Below are 21,441 nucleotides of genomic sequence, written 5' to 3'. Positions count from 1 at the left end.
TAAATCTCCATTTGAAAATCACCCCTCTGGTAGAAGATTCAGGTTTGCAACTTTGAATTTTAAATTTTCAAAAAATTAAAAAAGTCCTAAAGTTCAAACTTAAGGAAAATGACCTTTTTAAATAAAAAATGTTTGATGTGCAAACCCTTTTTTGAGAAAAAAAAATTTAAACGAGATTTTAAAATCATTTTTTTTACCCACCGCCTTCAAGTTTGGTGTCAAACCTCCATTGACTAGGTGCCACATGTTGCTTTGTGATTAGCCCATCTGATTGCCATATCACCATCTCCCTGAGCGCACTGCCACTTGACAGCATCCTAGTTTCTCGCATGACATAACTAGCGTGCATCTTTGTAATGTGGGCGTGCATTGGCCGTTGATCTGAACATGTGGTAACATCCTATGAATCTAGCTGAACTGCTCCTATGGAACCACCTCATCACCAGATGGGACCCTCTAACATGTGGCAACATCCTACATGCTTGCACCATTTAAACTTCACACAACTCTAGGAAGTGGGCATGCTCCAACTATTGGATTATGACGTGTCATGATCTCGTTCACTACCTCTAAATCTACTATGTTAGGTCATGTGCAACTTCATTTAAAAAATTTCTTTTGGGCTTGAAATTCGAGGTCTATTTGATTGACTATGGCCCCACCCTCTAACCTATGGCTTCCCAAAAAGACATCTTCTTGAGGCAATACACATTTCGTGTAGAATTCTATTTAAACATCAAAAGGAACCTCATACAACCAATGTGGGATAATAGCAGCAAAGCCATTCACACAACAAATAATTGCCCATGTTCCCTGCGAATGTGAAATCACTTGTTCTTGCCACTAGTGTTTTCCTTTTTTAACTCACATTAACATCCAAGCTTTCTTCTAAGTCGTGAGAACCTTTTTAATCACATTTATCCTTCCATGTGAGCTCCCATATGTCTTCCAGTGTGGATTTTGTTAAATGTGGATCACCCTGCTATGATTCTTCTCATTTCTAGCGGCTTATTTTTTGGCATGACTACTTTGGAATGCCTCCCTCATTTGCATAAAACTCCTTTTCCCTTCACTATGGGTGTTTCATTGAGTCTCCCTATTTTCTTTAGTCTATAGATTCTTTTGTTTGGCGAGGGTTTCTTGTATGTAAGCTACCTAGCTTCTTTCTTGATATGGCTTTTCCAAGCCATGGTCAACTTTCATACTCTTTTTGTTGATTAAAAAATCACATTGTCTCCCCTACTTTTTTTTGTGATTTATCTTTTGCGTGTGGTCTTCTCTATACTAGCAACTTCACTTGATGTTTCCTTTGTTTTCTTTGCATTAGCGTGTGACTCCCCCTTTTATCTTACAGGAGACGATTCTTCCCTACAACATAAAGAGAGCTCCGTTATTTGCTGCTAGCTTGGGCCTCTTCTTGCTCCTCTATAATCCTTAGCCTTTTTGAATTGTTATAAATCAGATTCAACAAATGGCACAGCTACATTAAAGGGCATTGAGAGTCTTTCTTTGGACGTGAATGCCTCTTATCAATGTGTTGACTACTTTTAGTGCAGATGCTCGTGCCCTATGGCTTAGATGGATGCCTACTAGTTTTCTTCTTTTAAGTTAGTGTCTTCATCAATATTTTGTTTAAAATCCTCATAAAATGCCTCTAAATCACTAATTGCTTGTTCATTAAGCTCCTCCCAATTAGGCAACTCTTCAAATAAATACTCAATCAATATACCAAATTGAGTACCCCAGTCACCCACATGATTTTGATGTACAATTTCAACCTTAAAAAACTCTAGCACTCAAGCAAGGTAATCACCAATTATTGTTAAATTTCTTTAGCAATATTAATAGAGGAGGAGAAGTCCACAACTGCTTTTGTCATTGGAAGCATAGGAGCGCAAGTGCTAATGCCAAGTTTGTAACATTTTTCGAATTCTCTCACAAAAATGTCAAATATTTAAACCTTGATTATTCCACCCAAAACACATAATAATAATAACCATTATAATCTTTCTATGGAGATTTTAAAACCCCAATGTCTTTATCAGTCTGATACTAGTTGGGCCCCAAAGCAGGTCCGACTAAAAAAAAAATTATTTTCAAACAATTTAACCATCAAATTGATCCACTGATAATCTCAAACTGATTGGAAACAAGTTTGATCGCTAAACAATCATTCAAAACTTATTTTACTAGTATTTGCAACTTGCCAATTTAATGCCAAAGGGTCCTTTGACTAGCCTTAAAAATTGACCCAAACACCTGACCGAGCTCTAAAAATTGGCATACTGAATATCTCTTCTACATTCTTGCACCATGTTTAATCTCATCTCATGAAAAATTCAAGGTCAAAAGATATTTTCTATCATAGTTGACCTCTCAGAATTACTTGCAAGCAAACACACTAGAAAGCAATAAACTGGGTTCGAATTTAGCTTTGAAAACAGGGAAAATGGACACTTGGAGAAACAAAAACTGGGGCATTAGTTGACTATCACGAGGTGAATGTAAATCTCTAATTTGGGCTCATGAAAAATAACTGGGCAAAAATGGCGAGTGGTCAAAGTAGGCTACGTGGATTTTGTAGAATGGAAATAATGATAGAAAACATTTTTTGCAAACGAAATGGACTTGGAAAAGTGTGCAGATGGATTCGTCATGACTTGAAAATCAACACACTTAAAGTATTTTTAGAGGAAAATACAATGGTACAATCCATTTGATCTAGGCAATCATGGATTAGGAGTTATAATGCCACGAATAGGGGTACCGACAAATCTGCAAATGCTAACACCAGTAAAAAGCTAGAAATTGCATTTGGAATCACGTTTGAAAACTGATCAAATGGATTCGTCATAAACTCAAACTTGAAACATAACATGTCTCTAACCTCTAAAATGAAACACAAAATGAATTTCATCATTTTTGTCAAATGGGTCAAAATTATAACATGTCAAACAAGGCTTCCCAGAATTATGTGCAAAGTGCATCAGCATGAAAATAGAAAATGACAAATTTTGAGGGATTCAAACCTAGTCAAATGGACTCATAATGACTCAAAATTTGAAACATAAGCTCTCAGGTATGGACACTAGACATTCCCAAAGTGGTGATTCATGAAACAATACTCAATATGAGATATTCACTGACAAACATAGCCTCCTGTCATTGTTTGACATAGGGTAAAAATGAAAAAATGACAAATGCTTAAAACAAGACCTCACGAAATGGCTTGGAATATCAATTTAACTTCATGGAACAAGTAGATAGGTTGAATGGAAGGTGTTAGAAGCATTAAAAACCTTATGGGGTTCAAGGGTATAGTCAGGTACATATGCATTGAAGAGTGCTCATAGGGCTTGAATTCTTAATGGTACTCAAAATCGGGAAAGCAATTTTGAGTCCCAACATATGGTTCTGGATATAACAAGCACAGTTAATGGCCTCTACCCAATACTGTGGTGCAAGAGATCTATAGTGAATCATACAATTTGCCATTTCCTTCAAGGATCTATTCTTATGTTCTACTACACTATTCTACTAAGGATTATATGGAACTGAATGTTGTAAATCAATCCCCTTTGAAGTGTAAAATCTTTCAAACCGATGGTTGACATACTCACCACCATTTTCTGTGTGCAAAACTTTGATGGCTTTCCAGGATTGCTTTTCTACAAAAATTTTGAAGTCCTAAAAATGATCAAATACCTCTGACTTCTATTTGAGAAAGTACACCCAAGTATATCGAGAAAGGTCATTAATGAATGTGAGGACATAACAGGCCCTACTAAAAGAAGGATGTTGAAATGGACCAGCCAAATCACTGTGAACTAACTCTAGTATCTGTGAAGCTCTCCATGCCTTTTGTCAAACTTTTCCTTAGGATGCTTACTAAGAATGCAACCTTGGGAAACACCACCTGAGACCTAAACCAAAGGCAACCCTGTGACCATGCTCTACTAGTTGAGCTAATGTAAATAGTAGAAGTTAAAATGGCCAAACCACTCCTACCATAATTTACTCACATCATTAGAGTGAGTGAGAAAAATAGACAAAGGAGGATCAGGAACAAAGTGAGAAAATAGATAGATTCATGACTGGTGATCTGCTCTCCCAATTGCAACTATAGAACATCAAAAGATTCATGATTGATATAAGATTAGTTGAAAATGAGGGTACGTAAATAAAATCATGGAATGTGCCATCCCCCACATCAATAGACCCTCTCCCACACACCTCAATAGGAGTCATCACCCATCAAAATAAAAGGCATAGTACATGTCTCCAAGGGTGCAAGTTCTTCCTCAAATGAAGCCATGTGGTGTGAAGCACCTAAATCAAGAACCCAAGTGGATGGTGATGAAGCAACTGCAATAAGAGCCTTGCTCTTTCCTTTCCCCTTTTTGTTTTCTTTTTCCATTTTAGACCTTTCATTAGAACTTTGTTTGATAGACTCAGGAACACTAATATTATTCTTCTCAAGAATGTATGTCAAGTGATCAATTTGTTTCTTCAAACATTTATGTTCATCATGACTGGGTCTTTTACAGTAGGCACATTTGACCTCTTCTTTCTTAGGCTTATCACCATTGGAAGATGGGGTATCAATAGTTGCTTTTGAAGCAACCGGTATCTGATCCTTCTTTTCCTTGCTATTATTTTTTTTCTCATCCTTACTATTGTTGTTACTACTTTGTCCTTTTTGTTCTTTTGTGCCTTGGTTGGCAACCAAAGCATGTGACTTAGAGGACTTAAGAGTGCCCATCTAGATTAGATTGTCCTATTCTCGATTGATATTGATAGCAAAATCATCTAAATATGGCATGGTGAATTGAGTACCAAGTGCACCCTTAGTAGCATAGAATGTAGAGACAAACATAGAATATCCTGGACTTAGCTTAGAGAGAATACTAAGAATTAGCTGTTCATCTTTCTTTTCAATTCTACATTTTTTTAACTATAGCTTTAGTGATTTCAATTTGGTGAAGAAATCTGGGATTGTGTTGAAATTGCCTAGACTTAAACTAATTAGTTCATTTTCCAACATATGACCCCTCATTGAATCTTGTGTGCCAAATAGTATTTCTAGCTTTGTCCATATTTCATTTGGTGTATCCAAATACTCAATGTGAAATAGCAAGTTAGGATAAATAGACAAACACAATGTTCCATATGCCTCATCACATTTGTTAACCCACTTAGGCTTATCTTCATCTTTATCAAGTTCAGTTTCAAGTCCCATAGTTATCCTATTTAATCCAGCTTTCCTTAAGTGAATTTTCATGCATGATTTCCACTCAATGTAATTTTATAGAGTTAGTATGGGCACATTTGTTTGATCCATGATGAAGACATGCAGAGAAGAAATGCTAAAAAGAAGAGAACATAGCCACGACAATGCCCCCCACTTTTTACTCAATTAAAGAACCCCCCTCACAAAGAAATATGATTTGGCACTTTATTTTAGTGCATTTACAACTATCACTAGCAAGAAATACTAAGTGGTCTTGATTTCAATGCATTACAAAAACTCTCACAAAGAGCATATGTTGAAAGTGAAACTTGGGCACAACACTCAATGGAAAAATAAAATAGCACCATTGTGATCTACTAAAAAAATCATGCACTTTCAAAAAAAGAATCACCTTGATACGAGGTCATATGGGAAAGTTATGATCCTCCAAAGTTTCCAAAACAAGAATTGTGCAAAGTCACCACCGAGAATCTGTAATTTCTTTAAAAAAATGCATGAAAATCAAATAATGACTGGACTAGTGGATAGAGCACAAAAAAAAAGCCAAGATCATAACAAGAATCATTAAAATTGGAGTCTGTATGAACAAGAATGAAGCATTTTAAAACTACATTCAAAACTACGACTGCTAATGGAGAGAGGTACTACTATAGCTTTTTGCACTCGATTCTACAAAATATATAGATTGCATACAAAAACTAAAAGATACCCAGAAGGTTTTTCAGGGCTGTGAACAAAAGCTCGAAAGCATTTTTCTTGTTGATGTACAAAAGATGTAGATGTAGTGTAAATCAAATGCCTTTAACAATAAAAAAATGGCCCCAACAACCAAAAGAATTCATGAAAAGATCGAATCAGCTACCTAAGTCAATAAATGGCATGTTGAAACCTACAATATTGATTGAAAACACCAAATATGCAAGTTGGTAATCAGATTTGAGATTGAAACCCTAGTTTTGCAACTTGTATGATGATCTCTAATCTCGGTGAAATGAAAGCCAAATCTAACTTTCTCAAGCTTACTAGATGTGTTGAAACAACCAGAAATGTCACAATCACTCAGAGATTAAAAAAAAATTTGTCAAACTTTTTTATTCTCAAGATCATCCAAAGATGTGAGAGAAGAGCATACTGGGTTTTCCACAAACTTATAATAGGATTGATTAGCTGCCCCTGAGTCTCTCAAATAACAAAACTAAAATCTACTCTTGCACGTAGAAAAGCTTTGATACCATGTTAGAATCTGAACAAATTAATAACCCAAAAAACTAGTGCAAAGAATAAATATCTAAACTATGAATGCAAATGATACAAAATCAAAATAGCAACATAGAGTTAGTCTCCAAGAGAGTAAAGCAAATGCTAGAAGAAAAATATCATTAAGAGGATGCAAAAATAAGAGATACAAATACAAGCCAAGTAGCATGCTTATATAGGCTAGGAAGAGGGAGGAGGTGGCAACACCGACTAATGAGGACCAACCATCTATTGGACTAAAGATAGCAAAGTATCTTCCCAAGATAGCTAATCGATGCTCACATGTAGGAAGGTGACACCTCGCAACTATTCACCTAATAAGACATGCTTTATTAACCTAAGCAAGATTATTAAAAGTATAGGAGAAACCTAGCAATATAGGGAAAAACTAAATAACCTACTAGGAAATAAAAAACTACACTAACAATGTATGTCATGTGAGAGATGACATGGTTATTCCTTTATCTCTTTCCTCTATTGGTTGTGGAAAGCTTGGGAGATTGTTGGAGATTTCTTATGAGATTTGTTCTTATAGGTTATTGGTTTATGTATTATGGATGTCCTTGAGACTACATGGATTCACTTCTTTGAGATGTTGTGAGTGGATTGGTTACACATTTGACATTATCTTTTTGCGGTGGGAGCTTCTTGGTATATATGTGGAAAATATTGTTCTTGAGGCTTGTGATTGTAGGTTACAAATTGGATATGTTGATCATATGAGATTCACTTGGTATACCTCTGAGGTATGGATAGTTGGAAGAGTTTGGCACTTACTGTGGGTGCTATTTCAGCTATGGATATTTTGAAAACTATAGATATATTTGATTACCTTTGGATCAAAATTTTGTGCTTGGTATTTTAGTTTGTATAGTATTTTATGATCTTCTAATGTGACAAGTTGGGTGGCTTTCTATTTGGATGCCTTCTATGTATGTTCAGTGATAGTGACATAATAGGAGGTTAGATCATTTATGTTTGAGATGCTAGATAGTTTGATTTTGTTGTGGGTACTAGGATGGAGCACATGGAGTACATTGATCCATGATGGTAGATCTACTAGGAAGGATTATTTCCTTGTTCATTTATATAACTACAGATTGGCCCTATGCAATGTATACAACAAGTGGGAAATTGTTGAGATAATGGGTGTTGCACACATCGCATAATATTGTTATATTGTATTATTTTATTTTATTATGTAATGTTGTACCTAGATGGACATGAAATATGTAAAGATTTCCATGGGATATACTTGATGAGTTGTATTGTAACATTGTGATAACATTTCATGTAATTATTTAATAATGGGGAAAAAGAATTAAATTTCCAATATTAAATGTGGGGTCAATGGGTTAGGTAGCACATGATTTTAGCACATGGTTTATGTAATACCACTTTGTGGTTTTGTGGGTATGTTGTCTATTCTCTTGCATGTGGATTTTAATTCCATGTTTATATCAGATCTATTATAGGTTGTGTGGAAATGGTTATATTCTTTCTTTGTTGCAAGTTTCCTTACACTGTTTGGCCTATATTTTCTAGTTCAAAAATTTGTGACATCATCACTTTCAGTTCTCCATCCCCAAGTGGGCACCATGCAAGCAAGCTTGCACTCCAAAAATGTTGTGTCTTTTAAGACACTAACATAGTGTGCGCTAGTATATTTAAAAACATAAAATCCTCCAACGCTCTCAATGTGGGATAAAGAATTTTCACCTTTTCAATACTCATGCATACATTGCATTGAATATCTAGATAGGACTCCATTTGTGCGGCAAGTCTTAGAGTGGAAAAAAATGTACACATTCCTTATGCAAAAGTGACCACATTCATTATTTATGGTATACTAAAAAGATTTGAAAATAAAAATCTACTATTATCCTTTGAAACACAAGGGGTCTTCAGACCTATGCATATTTTCTTTAAGGTGCTTCCAAATTGGTGTATTATTCTTGTAGACTTGTTTTATTTTAAGTAAACCCTTTCCAGATTCCTTCATCAATTTCTACATTTTCTACTCTTCATTTGAATGCATGGCTTCATAGAAAACATTATGCCACAAGTCAGACATTTTATGTGCATGGGTATTTTATGGTTTTTACAAGTGGAAATTTGGAAGGAAAATGGGTCTCTGTCATTCCATATAAGGAAATCTCCTCCATCTACACTAACCTGCCTCACAATAGGTATATAATAATCATGCTCTAGGTCATGCTTAGGATTAATGTATTCAATCTAAGGATTATTTTTCCCACTATGAGGTGCATTTAATCTTGTCAACCCAAGGACGTATCCTTGAAATGGTCAGCACAATATGTGCACTAGGTCTCTTAATGAGTCACTATGCTTATGCTACAGGAAAGTAAAATGCAAGGAAAAGAACTTACACTATTATCGTAGGAAACTAACACACTTACTCTATGAATACTAGAAATACAATGAAAGGCTAACATAAATTCCAACTTAGTTCATCCACTATAATTATTCTCACAGATGCTACAGGAACATTCACGAAGTGTGATGCTATAGAAAGGAACTTACAACTTCTACTTACACTACTAAAAATACTTGGAAATAAATCTATACTATCCTAATCTAATCCACCTTCCAAGTGGGCCTCCTTGGTTGGCTTCAACTAAACTACTAACACAAGATCGAAGCCAAGAATTATTTCATTACATTTTAGAAATTCATTACATGGAAACAAAACATAGAACTATAAAAACACAACTCAGCATAAAAGTTAACAGTCTGTTCTCATAAACTTTCTCCTTCTAACTAACTAAACTAACACACTTGGTTTGATTCCTATATATAGGAGATCGAAACTTATTCCGAAACAAAAAAGTAAACAACCTAGCTATAAACTTGCAGGAGAGAAAGAAGGAAAATAACAACTCAAGGTAGGAAGAAGAGATAACAGCTTAAGGTGGGAATAATAAAGTGTAAATAACCACTTTTCATAATAATAAATGCAGAGAATGCAATAAGTCTTCATAGCTCCTCCATACTCATTGTCATGTCCTTTGGAACTGTTATGACTTTTCTCCACTGTGGCTATATCTCAACGTTCTTTTCTCCTTGAATGCTATTGGTTATCTTCAATGTTCATCTTTGAATTCTTCTAATCATCTTCAGCTTCATTGCTAAGAGGTTGGTTATAATGTAGAGATAATTTCAAATCAGCATTTTCAAATTAGATTCAAATATAAGAACACACATTTTGATAATTATATGAAATACTGCATCATATATATAATATTGGCAAAATATGACATACTATCTACCCATAAGTTAATCATCAGTTTAGGCAAACATAAGTTCACAAATGTCTTGATGAAAATGAAACAGAGTATTAACAAAGTGTTTTAAAACTATCATGAAATAGAGGCAATAATTAGCCTCATCACAGACCCTTTCCTTCAAGAGTTTTTTCAAGTTGAGTCTTTCTCTTTGACCATTTTAGTGTCTTCAAAATCAATTGCTCCATATTTTGGCAAGCACTTTGATGGTGTCTTCTTGGACTCACTCTCTGGTGTTTCAAAATCTGCCTATATTTTATCACTTAACCTCAAAGATCTCCTTGTTGTGGTCCATGTTGTCCAGCTAAACTTGAAACTATTAGGGCCACTAGGATGTGTCTTCAGATAGTGCTCCATCTACACTCATGACTTGATCTCATCCCCCATTGAGGCATAGTAAATGATCTCATCCTAATTTTTCAAAACAATGACATTTGCTTATGTCTTTTACCAATTCCTATGTTCCCACACATGCTACAGGCTTGGATATGAATGCTTGGAAATCTTATACCTGCTCCCTACACCGTACTCACATCTGTAGTTTCCACGCTACCTCAAACACTTGCATGTAATTTGAGCTCTATAATTAGAGGGGGAATGGGTGAGGACAAGAATGTGTGGTTTGTGTATCTACATCCATTTATGTTTGGGCAGACCTGTAACTCCTTTTTTAATATCTAAGATTACCAACTCTACTTCATTAATCGAGGATCCCAAAATATGTCATCTCCCAAGGATGTTTTTAAAAGGGAATATTACAATTCTTATTTCAAGAGCAATTCCACTAAACATTTATCACCTCCAAAATGATATCGAGAAAGTAATGTGATCCATCCTCTTTAAAAAAAACATAAATTTCATTTGGATTGTCCTCATGATGTATAGAGCCATATGCTGATTTGATCTCAATTAATGATAAAGATATCAAAAACTTATAATTATAATAGCCATTATAATTTCTTGTAAAATGTCTTCAATCTCCTAGAATTCTATTAGACTTACAAAGTTAGTCGGCCCCCAAATGTCCTCAAGCATGGCATTTCCTAGTCAGTGACCCGAATTCCCCCACTTTTTCCCTTTCTTTCCTACTGCTCTTGAAGGTATAATAGAATCCTCGTGTTCTTTCCCAAACCTCCCTTCTATTTTCCTCCTACAACTTGTCAAGTCTGTCAGCATTAATGTCATATAAAGGCCACATGAGCATTGGAGGTTGCATAGTGAGTGGGCACCATAATTTGGGTCTAGCCTATTTTCCTAGGTCTAGATACTTTGGAGCTTGGTGAAGGGTAGCTTCCAAGTTGATGGGACTATGTGGCTTTGACCTTTTAAGTGACTCAGGTAATCTTGCCCATCTACTTCTAACACTAGCCATAGCTCTCTGGAAAGCAAAGTAGGGCAAGTTCTCATAATTAGCATAGGCCTTGGATCTAGTAGCAAAATTTTTATCCCTTACTCCCTTGTTCTTATCCCCATAAGTTAACCAGAACTAGTCCCTAAGAACTTCTTCTGGTTTTTTTCTTTTGGCTCTAAATGGCAGGGGCTCTGTTCTTTCCTTGTCTCTGTAATTATTTAGCTACCTGTCATAGTTTGCTTTATTAGACATTCAGGACATCAAAGCTCTTAAATGTATATCCCTTATATAAAGTAAAGGGTTCCATTGGGTTTCTCAAGGAATAACAAAATTATGCACATATAATTCACAGAGAAAATTCTACTGCTAGGATGGCAGAGTCTAATATAAACCATAAAATTCTTGGGCTGATTTAAACTCTACATTTATATTCTTAAGGGATAGCATGAGTTGTAAGAAGAGAAATTGTTCTTTCAAATAGAGAGCATAAATTCATCGCGGTTGTCTATAGGCAAGTGCTTGATCAGCCAATTTGAGAGCATGATCCATCCTCTATTTTTTATTCACCAATTGCTCTTTCAAATCTATAATTTTTGCATTCAGAGACACAATGTCTTTCTTCATTATTTTCCTCTCCTCTTCCCTGAAGGCCTTAGCAAACATATGTTGTCCAAACAACTAAAAAAGGAGTTTCTACAAGGTAATGGAACTATTGTCTTCCTTATGGTTTCTTTTCCTCTTTCTCTATTCCCTCCATAATTGTTCTACAATATCAATAAACCATGTTGATTTATAGGGAACTAGGCAATGTTTAGATAAACTTGCTCAAGAATTTTTTCATCCCTACAACTCGAAGTACCTAGTTGGTCTATTGAGGTATCATTCAAATTTTCATTAACCTCAACCCTACATTACTCATTAGGGTTTTCAGGAATATTTTTAGTTTCAAGGTGAGAAGGAGAGTGATCAAGAATAATCTATATAGGGCATTCTTTAGTAGATAGCTTAGATGAGGGGGATTCTTTGGAAATTTTTCCTCTCATTCTAGAACTTCTTCTTATAGGGGTTTCTTCTAGTATCACAGCCTTCTACCTACCTTTTTCTTTTGGTGTCTCTGCTATAGGAGTAACTACTGTAGGACCCTTCTTAGTTCTCTTTTGCCTCAGAATTTTAGGATTTGGCTCTTCTTTTACTAGATCAAAGATTTCTTCTTGCAATTTTTGTTTTCTCTTTGTTTGGCTAGAGGTATGTTTCTCAGTTTCTTGAATAGGTGAAGGCAAGGTCTCTTGCAGATTTTCTTACACATTGCCTTGCACATTTTTAGCTTCAGCCTCTTGAGTGCTTTGTTTAGTAGGTTCATTAGTGGGAACTACCTTCTCCTCACTAGGTTGTTCATGAAGGGCAGCCTTGGGTTGTAAGGTTTTGGCTTGGACAAATTCCACCCATGACAAGGGAGAAACATCCCTAAGTGACCTTTCTATAAGTAATTTAATTAGGGCATGATGGGTGACAAAATTGTCTTTTCCTTTTTGAGTTTCTTCTACACTAATACACAGCATATTGTACAAGAAATTGGGAACATTAACTGGATGATTATACCTTATACAACTACGCAATTTAAAATGATATGCATGTAAATATGAAAATCTGCCTTCACATGTGAGGTACCTAATAATATGCATGGCTAGTTCATTGTATGGTGGCAGAAGAGACATTCTTTTACAACCTTTCTTGGTAATGTCCATCTGAGGGTCGGTTGGTATGACAAACTAAGCTTTGGCTGATCTTGCATCATGAGTGTTGGGATAATGTTCTCCTATTGCCGATAACCCAATAACTTCTACTATGTGTTCCTCTATAGAAACCACTATTAAGCCCCATACAAAATTTCCCCTTCATCAAACATCCTCGTGAATTATGTGGTTGCTTCTTCATCATATGTAGTCAAACTTAAAAAGTACCCTAACCAGCCACATGCATTAAATCTCCTCACAAATTCTACATCTGAGAGAAAAATGGTATGCTCCACTAGTTCATGCCTCTACAATTGTCCACCCATTCTACTTAAACACTTTCACTGTTTGCACTACTTGCACTACTTCCCCCTTACAAATTCGGGCTTCTTTTGTTGTTTTATAGACCATTTTCATATTTCATTTAGTAGGTAATTAATGTCATAACATTTTTTTATGAGCAATAATATGGCTTTAATGAGGGTAAATCATGGAAGTGTGTGAAAATCACCTAAAAATGGGTTCAAATCAATTAAAATTTAAACACAAGTCACATCACAGCCTGACAATAAAATCATTCAAAAATAAGGGGTACGACACCTAGACACTTGTGTACTTAAGAAAATATGAAGATTTGAAAAAATCTTTATGAATAAATGCAGTCATTGGGTTTTAGCAACCTTCACTACCCCCTACAAAATGAGGACAAGTGTCCACACTTGTCAGACTTAGTACAGGGTATGGCAACTAGCATAACGCCACCATAATATAAAGAATGCAGTATTAAATATAATTAACAAAATCTACAGACAATAAATGAATTATAATTTGAAAACCTTATACTTTTTAATTGATCATCACACATACCAAAAGGTGGTAGAAGTGATGTCAGCAGTGACAGCATCCGTTGGCATCTCATGGGGTTTATTGAAAGCATTAGAAAATGATGACATGGAAAGTGGATGGGTGGAAGGTAAAGGAATGAGATGAGGTGGATGGGTGGAAGGTAAATAAATGAGATGGAATGAGAAAGTGAATGGAGAAATTTGGAATTTAATGTGGCATAAAGTTTTTATTATGAGCATACACAAATAAATTAGTGTTGAAGAGTAGTAGGTGAAAGGTTGACACCTTTGACTGCAGGAAGAGTTACCTTGTATGTATTTGAATTTGGCCACTAGAACTACTGCAGGAAGTCCTCTTTACTTTAAGGTCATTATATTTGGAGTTTGTGACCATTGACTAATAATTTTAAAACACACTAGATCAATGGTAGTTAATTAAACAACTCCATTATCAAAGACATGACTAATTTCATATGGACCCAACCATCTTGTCTACAACTTGCCTAGCATATCTTTAAATTTGGAATCATAGAGGAGTGCCCAATCACCAACTTGAAATTGTTTACTAATAATATGGGAGTAATGCCATTATTTTCTTTGTTTCTATATAATTTTAGTACCTTCCAAAGTAGTTTTGCACATTTCATCCAAAGAGTTAAGATGCATAAGACGTTCTCTTTTTGCTATAGGAAGTTCAATGTCTAACTCTAGTGTAGTTCTCAAAGTTATATGTTCAAATTTAATAGGGAGCATTGCTACCTTTCCATATAGGAGCTCAAATGGTGTGAATCCTATAGTAGTCTTCCAAGTTGTTCTATAGGCCCAAACAGTTTCTTGTAATCTATTGGTCCAATCCCCATGGTGTAAATGAATTGTTTTGGTCAGGATGTTTTTTTAGCTCATGATTTGTGACCTTTACTTTCCCATTAGCTTGAGGGTAATAAGGACTAGATTTTTGATGCCTAATGTTATATTATTTCATTAGTTTTCAGATCAGATTAGAGGTAAATTGTGCACCTTGGTCAGTGACTAGCTCTTTGGGTACACCATAGTGGGTAAAAATTTCTTCATACAAAAATTCAGCAAATTTTTCATCACAAGCATGCTTCATAGCTTTAACTTCAACCCATTTTGTGAGGTAATCAGTGCATACAAGAATATAGGATTTTCCATTAGATGGAGGATCAATTGGACCAATGAAGTCCATGCCCCATTTTTCAAATGGTGTTAACACCATCTGTGGATTAAGAGGCATTTCATCTATTCTTGTTGATCGGCCGATCCTTTGACACTTACCACACTTCCATGTATAGTTGACTACATATTTGTGAAGTGTAGGCAAATAATAACTAGTTGTCAAGATTTTCAAGGCTATTCTTTTTGTTGCAAAGTGTCCTCCACATGGTTCATTATGACATACATCTAGAATGTCATATGTCTCATCCTCTCTCACACATCTTCTCATAACTTGGTCAGGTCCAATGTAAAACAAGAGATTATCTAGCCAAAAAAAATGGAAACTTTTCTCTATAAGAAGCTTCTTTTCCTTGTAAGAAAAATGTCCTAGTATTTTATTAGCTGCAAGATAATTAGCAATGTCTACATACCATGGAGCTTGAACAGCAATATGAAATAAATGCTCATATGGAAATGCATCATCTACCAAAGTAGTGTCAGTATCATCGTGATGGATTCTTGATAAATAATCAGCTACAACATTGGCTCTTCTAGACTTATCAACAATAGCTATATCAAATTCTTGCAACAATTGTAACCGTCTTGCTAACCTGCCTATTATAGCAGGTTTATTCATGAGATATTTAATTGTTGCATGATTATTATGAACAAATATGGAACAGCTAGTTATGTAATGCCAAAATTTGTTCAAGGCATAAACTACTGCTATCAATTCTTTTTTTGTCACTGTGTAGTTTAATTTTGGTCCATGAAGGCTCTTGCTAATATAATATATTGCATTTTTGAGATTTTGATATTGTTGTGCTAGAACTACACCTATGGCATAATTAAAAGCATATATATATATATATATGAAAAGGTAAATTCCAATCAAGGCCTTGTAAAACTAGGGCTGTAGTCAAAAGTTTCTTAAGCTACAGGAAGGGTTCATCACATTTAGATGTCCAACTAAATTTAGCTTCTTTTGCGAGTAATTTATACAAGGGACTAGCTATTTTGCTGAAATCTCTTATAAAATGTCTATAATATCCAACATGAGCTAGAAAAGATCTTACATCTTTTGATTTTGTAGGTATGGGCAATGTTTGAATTACCTCTATCTTAGTTGGATCCACTTGTATTCCTGTAACTTATATGAAATGACCAAGTACCACACCTTCCTACATAAGCATGAAACATTTTTCACTATTAAGTGCCAAATTATGTTCTTGAGACCTTACCAAAACCTTTTCAAGATTCATCATTGCTTCCTCAAAAGTGACTCCAAATGTTGTGAAATCATCCATATATATTTCCATACAATCATGTGATATATCAGCAAAGATGTTAATAACAACTTTTTGGAATACTGCAGGAGCATTACATAGACCAAATGGTAAAACAGAGTATGCAAAAGTACCCCATGGGCATGTGAATGTGGTTTTGTCTTGATCTTCAGGAGTAATACTGATTTGATTATAACCACTATACCCATCTAGAAAAGAGAAATACTTCTTTCCAGCTAGAGTGTCCAGAACTTGGTCTATAAATGGTAAAGGAAAGTGATCCTTTTTGGTGGCCTTGTTCAATTCTCTATAATCTACACAAATTTTCCATTTTCCTACCTTTTTGGGCACTATGACCAGGGGTGACACCCATTTACCATCAGATATAGGATAAATAAAACTAGCATCAAGTAATTTTTGCAATTTAGTTTTAACTATCTCCCTAAGGCTTGGATTTATCCTTCTCTAGGGTTGACAGAGTGGAAGACACCCTTCATTGATGTATATCCTATGGGTGCACAATGTATAACTCAACCCTTTCATATCACTATAGTCCCATACAAAGGCCTTTTTATGCCTTTGAAGAAATTCTTTTAACTGTTCCATCTATGTGGGTGTTAATTTAGGATTAACATGAAGATTATGACCTTTAGACAATTCAATAGTAGTAGTAGACTCTATCATAGCAGCTTCAAAGATTAGACTTGCTTCTAATTCACATGGTAAGAGTGGATGAAGAATGTTAGGTTCTTTTAGAAGAGTACAACTTTCATCACATTCTTCATATGTGATTAATTCAAACACAGAACTTTCAGATACATCAGTTTCTACTACACAACTGTTAGTAAGGATGCTCTGAAGTACTAAATATTCCTCTTGTGGCTTTAGAAATTATTGTCTATGCAACATCATGAGTTTTACTATAGAATTCAACTCTTCTTTGTCATCCCCTAAAGATAGCCAAATAGATGTGCTCAAATCTGGTAATGGTTGTGTTGGAGGATATAAATCAAATTTCTTTTTTGCTTGGCCATTGGATATGGTCATGTTCCCTGATCTACAACTTATATTTGCATCATTTGTGGCTAACCATGGTCAACCTAAGATGACATGGTAACTAGATAGATTAACTTTGGGGGATAGAATCATGAAGTCTACAGGATATTCTAGAGAATCTAAGGTTACAACTATGTTTTCTATCATCCCATCAGGAGTGATGGTAGAACTATCTACAAGTTGCAGAATTGTTGGAGTAGCCCTTAATCCTTCTATTTTCAACTTATTCATAGTGTCATTGGTCATGAAATTTATAGTAGTGCCAAGATCTATTAAGGCATTTTTAACAGATTGACCATTTATACTGACATTCACTACAGGACTACCTGAATTAGAATATTTTGGTGTGATCAATTTTCCTAACATAATGTCAACCAATTGTCCCACAACATGAACTGTGGTTGGGTCCTTTTTCTTCCTTCCAGGATTCTTCAGGCAAGCATCTCTAATGGCTTTTCCATAGATTGGAACATCTTTAATGGCTTGGAATAGGGGTATTTGGACATGTATGTTCTTCAACTGATCAACAATATCAAAAGGTTGTTCCTCTGCTTGTATAGGTTTTCTTTGTATAAAATTTTCTAGAAAAGGAGGTTCCATTTCTAGTTGAGCTTGGGTTGACATGGTGACATTAGTTTCATCAACTATTTCAGCAATTGAGGGTTCTAATGCTATAGGAGGATCTGGTATTTTAGTTATAGGAGGTGGTTTAGGCACTGGTAAAGTTGTACCAGATCTCAGATGTATATCTGCAACACTCAGAGCATAAGCAATATATTGCTAAGAATTTGCACTATACATGGGTTGTTATGGTTGTTGGATATTTAGATTTGGTTGAGGTTGTGCAAGTAATTGTATCTACTTTTGAGGTCCAAGATTTGCAAGTGGTAGCATTAAAGTAGGTTGTTGAGCTAGAGGTGATAATTGTGGAGTACTGGTATTTTGGTTAGGCCACTATTGAGATCCCCTCCATTGGATCATAGACTACCAATTCCCTTGGGGTGGTTGCCATTGGTTATACTAGTTTTGCCTATAGTTTTATTGGTTCTGCCATTGGTTATTCTATTGGTTAGGCCAAGATGGTTAGGAATTCTGAGGCGATTTGGGTTGCTGTAGATTGTTTTGTCTAGCATTATTCCAGTTAGATTGATATTGTGGAGGACATTGGGGATTACAGTTTTGACATTGATTACCATATGAATTTGAATTTTACAAAGGGTTCTAAGGTATAACTTGATGTTGGGCCCATGGCTGGCATAAAACAACAAAAAATACTTGCTTTTCATCTACATCTATCTTGAGGTACTTAGTTGGAAGATGTTGATTCTCCATGCTTGCAACCAGTTTACATTGGTAATCCTTCTTTTGCTTTTGACAATTAGGGAAATATTTAGCTAGTTGTAACTCAACTTTTGCATGCTTCTTCTTTGTACTCATTGTGTCAGGATGTGTAATGACATCATTGATGATGTCCTATTTGAAATATGACAATAGGTTAGATATCTCAAGCTCTGAAATACCTTGGCTAATTCCTTTAGTGATTATGGAATGAGGTCCTTGGCCTCTCTTTATTGTTGACCTTGAATAGTTCTGACAGATCTTCTTGAGGTCATCCTAGGAAGCTCTATATACATCACCACCAGCCATTAGGTCTAGTGCTTCTAGACAATCATTATTCACACCTCTCAGAAAGACTAGCTTTTGTGAATCTTTGGACAACACATGCTGAGGGTTCTTCTATAGTGTATATAAGAAATGTGAAACATAGTCTTCCAGTGTTTCTTCCTCCTTTTGTGATAGCTTAAATACATCATCTCCTCTTGAACCAGATGCTTTGCAATACTCTTTATATTTATCCAGAAACAAAGTTTGCATTTCATCCCAAGTTCCTGTTGCATTAGCTCCTAAGCCCATGAACCATCATAGAGTTGATTCTTTCAATGTTGCTAGAAATAATTTGAGCTTATGGGCATTAGTGTTGTAGTCAAAACTATGACAAAGTATGTCTAATTCAAACAAGTATCAAGGTCTTTAGTTGCAAGGCCATAGAACTTTGGAAGAGCAGTTGGAGGTATGTTTTTGAGATTAGTGTTGGTTACAAGACTTGGAAGAGGGAATCAAAAAGTAGGTTGTGCCATTATTGGAAGTATCAAATTATGAGGTTGCTACTAAAAAAGAACATTAGGTACTAGATGATTAAAAAGTGGTGGATTTAAAGTAGTATTATCAAGGAAACTAGCCAAAATTTTAATAAAAGGTTGAAGATCGCTTGTATCTATAGGTTCTAGTCTTGAAGATGATTCTTTAGGAAAAATAGGGCTTGCATCTTCAAAAGGCAACTCAACTTCTTCTTCTTCAATTTCTTCATTCAAATTAATAGACTCCCATGGAAGAAATCTACCATATTCATCTCGTCATCTTCCTCTTCAATGCATGCAATTGAACTCTTCACACTGGTGAAGGAAACTTAAAATTCTAAAAAAACTTTATCTAAGAACTATGACTGAAAAATGCTCCTAGCTCAACACCATCCTCGAAAACGACACCAAAAATGACCCACCTCACAATAGGTATATAATAATCATGCTCTAGACCATGCTAAGGAATAATGAATTCAATCTAAGGATTATTTTTCCCACTATGAAGTGCATTTAATCTTGTCAACCCAAGGATGTATACTTGAAATGCTCATCACAGTAAGTGCACTAGGTCTCTTAATGAGTCACTATGCTTATGCTATAGGAAAGTAAAATGAAAGGAAAAGAACTTACATTATTGCTACAAGAAACTAACACACTTACTCTATGAATACTAGAAATACAATGAAAGGCTAACATAAATTCCAATTCAGTTCATCCAGTATAGTTGTTCTTATAGATACTGCAGGAACATTCACGAAGTGTGATGCTACAGGAAGGAACTTACAACTTCTACTTACAATACTAAAAATACTTGGAAATAAATCTATACTAGCCTAATCTAATCCATCTTCCAATTGGGCTCCCTTGGTCGGCTTCAACTAAACTACTAACACAGGATAGAAGCCAAAAACTATTTCATTACATTTTAGAAATTCATTACATGGTAACAACACATAGAATTGTAAAAACACAACTCATTGTAAAAGTTAACAGTATGTTCTCATAAACTTTCTCCTTGTAACTAACTAAACTAACACACTTGGTCTGATTCCTATATAAAGGAGATCACTGCTTATTCCAAAATAGAAAAGTAAAAAACCTAGCTATAAACTTGCAACAGAGAAAGAAGGAAAATAACAACTCAAGGCAGGAAGAAGATATAACAGCTTAAGGCGAGAATAATAAAGTCTAAACAACCATTTACCATAATAATAAATGTAGAGAATGCAGTAAATCTTCATAGCTCCTCCATACTTGTTTTCGTGTCCTTTAGAATTGTTATGACTTTTCTCCACCATGGCTATATCTCAATGTTCTTTTCTCCTTGAATGCTATTGGCTATCCTCAACATTCATCTTTGAATTCTTCTAATCATCTTCAGCTTCATTGCTAACAGGTTAGTTATAATGTAGAGATAATTGCAAATAAGCATTTTCAAATTAGATTCAAATATAAGAACACACATTTTGATAATTATATGAAATACTGCATCATATATATGATATTGGCAAAAGATGACATACTATCTGCCCATAGGTTAATCATTGGTTTAGGTAAACATAAGTTCACAAATGTCTTGATGAAAATAAAATAGAGTATTAACAAAGTGTTTTAAAACTATCATGAAATAGAGGCAATTATTAGCCTCATCACAAACCCTCATTTCCTTCAAGAGTTTTTTCAGGTTGACTCTTTCTCTTTGACCATTTTAGTATCTTTAGAATCAACAGCTCCATATTTTGGAAAGCATTTTGATGGTTTCTTCTTGGACTCATTCTTTGGTGTTTCAAAATCTTCCTATATTTTATCACTTAACCTCAAAGATCTCCTTGGTGTGGTCCCTGTTGTCTAGCGAAACTCAAAACTAGCAAGGCCACTAAGATGTGTCTTCAAATAGCGCTCCATCTGCACTCATGACTTGATCTCATCCCCTGTTGGGGCATAGTAAATGATCTCATTCTTATGTTTCAAAACAATGATATTTGCTTATGTCTTTGAGCAATTCCTATGTTCTCACACATGCTACAAGCTTGGATATGA

The sequence above is a fragment of the Cupressus sempervirens genome, chromosome 2 (assembly GCF_028749045.1).
Source record: "Cupressus sempervirens isolate cs-2001-9-10 chromosome 2, ASM2874904v1, whole genome shotgun sequence".
Lineage (NCBI taxonomy): Eukaryota > Viridiplantae > Streptophyta > Pinopsida > Cupressales > Cupressaceae > Cupressus > Cupressus sempervirens.
The sequence above is the reverse complement of the archived record's forward strand: the minus strand, read 5'-3'. Positions refer to the sequence as shown.